This window comes from Teleopsis dalmanni, chromosome X, assembly GCF_002237135.1.
Source record: "Teleopsis dalmanni isolate 2A chromosome X, ASM223713v2, whole genome shotgun sequence".
NCBI classification, from domain to species: domain Eukaryota; kingdom Metazoa; phylum Arthropoda; class Insecta; order Diptera; family Diopsidae; genus Teleopsis; species Teleopsis dalmanni.
The window spans coordinates 3193433-3198149 of NC_051848.1; the positions used below are offsets into that span (position 1 = coordinate 3193433).

At 28.6% G+C, this 4717-nt stretch overlaps 1 long non-coding RNA gene across 1 annotated transcript; it reads left to right on the plus strand.

Moving 5' to 3' along the window:
• Positions 1-252: 252 nt before the first annotated feature.
• Positions 253-1139, plus strand: LOC119662773. Its single transcript, XR_005250899.1, has 3 exons — positions 253-335; positions 553-763; positions 938-1139. It is a non-coding gene; the product is annotated as an uncharacterized LOC119662773 (long non-coding RNA).
• Positions 1140-4717: the final 3578 nt, after the last annotated feature.

The window sequence follows — 4717 nt, forward strand, 5'->3', positions numbered from 1 at the left end:
TCTTATTTTATGAAAGGAGCTCATAAAAAAAATTTCAGCCAAATCGGAGATCATAAGGTCATTTTTTGCCAAAATCCGTCCGGTTTGTAAAAGAATGACCCATATACGTTATTTTTCATAAAAATATACACAATAATAGATAATAATTCTTGGCCGAGAAAGGGTCTGTTAAAACTCTAGCAAGCATAAAAATTCATATTTTTCAATAAAATATTTGATATGGCAATACTATTTACATTTATTTTGATTAGAAAAAGTTGCAATGAAGGAAAAAAGTGTTTGGCCGATAAATAAGTGGTGAAATTAAAATACATATTTTTTGGTAACATACATAGGTAAATTAATTATATGAATTGTTTAGGTTTTTGTTGGAATTCTGGATATTTTCCTAATCCTGATTTTTGACATTCAATGTGTTGACGCAAATCTTTCAAATATTTCTTTTAATTGAAACTCGATTATTTTTTCCAAAAGAATAAAAACTTAAATTTTTCATAATAAATGCAAAATAGTATAACTTACCACATGCTTACATTCCAAATTACGACATAGGTTCCAAGAACGGTCGGGTCTGCGTCCCGGAGCCACTCGTCAATCACGGCAACCAAGTGCCATTCAACGGGTTACTTCAACAACAACGGGTTACCTAATTTGTTGTTACTTAAGAATAAGATGCACAAGACACGGAAGTTTATTTAATAGAGTTTTACTGTGAAAGAAGATTGTTCATCACTTTTGGCAATCAATATAGAACTGAAAACAAGTAAGTGGATCTGCACTGTCTAATCGTCCATTAATAATACTCTAAAGATGTGTTAAGAGTTAAATTACTGTAAATGAGCAATTTCTTGACAAAAGATTAATTTTTTCTTTTATCTATATTTATCTATTATATATATATATTGGTAACGTTTTTTTTTTATTTTAATATTTACAGATTTGTCTACTCAAATATTATCGACTTCAAAATGGATATCTGCGAATGGTAACGTTATTTACAACGATATAATCAATATATGGAGTTTATGTGATATGCCGATAATGCAATCACATCCAAGCAGTTTTGGAGTGCTTACCCACTCGATCTATGCTGTATTTAGTAAGATATACATATTGACGACATATAGAGAGCGGAAACATGTGATGGTTTAAAATATGAAAATATCATTATCACACTTGAAAAAATTAACCAATAAAAACATATATTGAAATTAATTTCATGTTTATCCATTCATCTATGCTTAACCAAATTAAAAAAATTCTAACATTAAAAGTACACCATTATTCTTTGCTTAGTTCCATATTATTTGCGTACTCTGTCCCGCTTATTTTCTTACTTTAGTGTTTAGCTATGTGAGACTTGAACCCAATAAAACCACCTCTTCGGAATGAATATGGAAAATTGCAGCGAATACAACCCCATTTCAGTAAGAGAGAGAGAATAGAGCAAGAGGGCTAATACCTAGCGAACTAAATTCAGCTAAACCAGGCAGCATTGGCTTAAAGCAGGGTGAGGTTATTGCACAAGAACGGGGATACCAGCTGTAGACTCTGTGACCGGGGTCACGAGAGTCACGATTTAAGAAAGGGATAATGAAGGGATGAGAGTATCTGGACTAAGTCCGCAGGGACGGTGCTAGGGGCTGAGATGTCAGGCGGGAGGTTGTCCAGTTACATTATATTGTTTTTTTCGTAAACTTTTTTCAACTTTTTTTAATGTTAATGTCGATTATTGTTCTTTTTAAGTTGGAAACTTTATACTGCGATTTAAAGATCTATAGGTCATTTTACTGGAATAATATACCAGGATTAAAACAATCCAAATCACTTATTGGTACATATAACAATAAGAGATATCAGGATTGTATGAACCTTTCTTTTTCTAAGAAAAACTTAGAATCATCACAGGAATCCTAACAGGGCACTGTAAACTAAAATACCATATTAAGAGACTGGGTATACATACGCATGCAAACTGTAGATTCTGCGAAGAGAATAAGGAGTCGGCCCCACATGTGCGGTAATGCATATATGAAATAGACTCCTAGGAATGTATATTCTTACGGAAGAGGCAATACAACTCTGTAAAGTAGGTTCTATACAACTTTTTATTGACTTAAAGACCTACTCTAAGCACAGAAGTAGGCACAATAAACCCGATGGTCGCAGTGCTACATCCCCTAACAATAATAATAATAAAGATCTATTGCGTCTTATGGTTAATACCAAAGAAAAATGTTATGAATAAATTATCTTTGGATATAAAATTTTTTAATACTAATGTAGCAATAGATTAAACCTTTGTGTAACTAAAAAATTAAAAAAATTTGTTTTTTAACTCATATCTGATTAAAAATAAATACAGTAAATTATTATTATTCAAAATATTGTCTCAGATATTGACAAATATTGCACATATTAGATTTTTTGTAAAACGTATATATCTGACAAAGTGAAGCTTAGCTTTTGCGTATCTTTAATCTTTATTGCACAATAAGAAGTTTTGGGATCAACTGTTTTTGTCAATTTGGCAAGTAGACCATCAACTGCTGTTGTGCTATTATAGAAATGACACAGTAGGTTGCTGTGTAATGTGGATTAATAATCCAGAAAAAAAAAATTGAATTCTGTATATTTCGGCAAAAGAAACGTAAAGAGCTGTTATTTAGTATTAGGAATATATAGCAGATTTATATGGTCTTTCCGTAATTATATTTTTTGATGAACAATACTATACATATATCCAAATGATAAATTCTCTGACCTATTTCCATTTAGGCAACTTATTTTGACTAATTTCATAGTTGAACCATTATTTGGGAATTTATTTTTTTACATTTAAATTTATCAAATAAAATTTAAATCAAATAAAATTGCAATAAATAAAATTAATAAGTGCTTTTTATTCATTTAAATGCAGATTTGATTTATTGTTTAGAATACTTTTTTAGTTTTATATGAATATTCTTCAAAATTGGTATACATATAGTTAAATATATCATTAACGTACATACTCCTGTTAGTTATAGGCCAGTTGGTTAAGTTGCAATTTGGGTGAACTAATCCTACAGCTACATATTATAAGTAAAAGTAAAGTAAGTAAGTAAAAGTTTTCTTAAGTTTAATGGATTTTATGCAAATTTAACTCGAAACAATATAGACCTATTCTACAATCAGATCGGTTTGTATTTAGATAAAGCTGCCAAATAAATTGATGTTTCATATATTTGCTTAAAAATATCATATATAATATACATTATTATAAACATCATGTTTAGAAAATATTGTTGTATATAAGTAGATAATTATATAACTAAATATATGTGTAAATTTATATATATAAGATACTCCGTTTTTTTATTTTATAGTTTTTTTGTCTTTATTTAAATGACTAATATTAGCCCGCTCATAAGCTATTATTATATGATATATGATATATATTTATATTTTTTATGATATATATTTATATATTGAGTATATTATACCATCTCTGGTGTAACATACTCAACTTTACAAATTATTAAAATTTGTGCAAGTAGGCAACATTCAATTTTTTCCAAAATTAAATGGCTGAAATAGCAAATTTCGCCATTATTAGATTTTCTGTCATTGAGGTAGCATCTAAACGATGAGCAAGGTGCGTGAAATAAAACTTTTACATTATATTTGAAATATTTATTGTGTTTCCTATAATAAAGTTAGTGTTTTTATACCGAGATTCATATTTGTAAATTTCAAATCTTTTTAATTATTTTGTAGATGGAAAAATCATGAAAAAAAACTAATTTTGGTGCGGTAAGTAATATAACCAATATAATTCAAATTTTCATTTCTTAAGTTATTATATATTTTAATATAAAATAATTTTTTCTCAAGTAACTTACTTGAGTAAGGGCCATTATACGAAGAGTGTCTCGGGTACGGCAAAATTGGTTCTTTCGGGCTATGCCGAAATGCATTTTATGTGAAGTGTCGCATCAGTATTGCCAATTTCATATTTTTACTACTTTTTGATACTTTTTGGTTGTGTCTAAATTTAAAAGGAAATGTAGATATGCTCATTTTCAATTTGTCACTAGAAATAACCACCAAGAAAAAATTCATAGAGGCTGTAAAAAATTGTAAATTTATTATTCTATTATCATATAATAATTTTTAACAGTAATTACAAAATTATACGCCTTTTCTTAAAACCAGAAGGTCTAATAATTAGATCATTAACAGTCTGTAAATAGGCTGTGTTACTTCCTGACATTTTTCGTTCAAAATTAATTAAAATTATAGTAATTTGCTCCTAAAAGAAGCACATTCTGACATTTATTACTGGACAACATAAAAACAACAACAATTTTACTCATGCCGTACCCGAGACACTTCACACAACATGACCCTAAGCGTTCAAATAACGTTCAAGGAATTATATATGAAAGGAATTATTTCATATAAGGAATTATATGAAATTATTTGTGTTATTAATGATTTATGAAAGTTATTAACATATGTGGAGTAAATTTAAATACGTTAAAGGGGTTTATAAAACCTCTAAAACATCAGCGAAACAAATCTGGTTAAATTTTATTAAGTAATTATGTGAGCGACTTGCGTAGATTTTCAATTCAGAAATCAATTGAGTCATTCTAACAAGCAATTTAAATGAAATATGAAGAAATTTCCAATACCATCCATTTCACTGCGTCTTCCAATACACATTCAATAC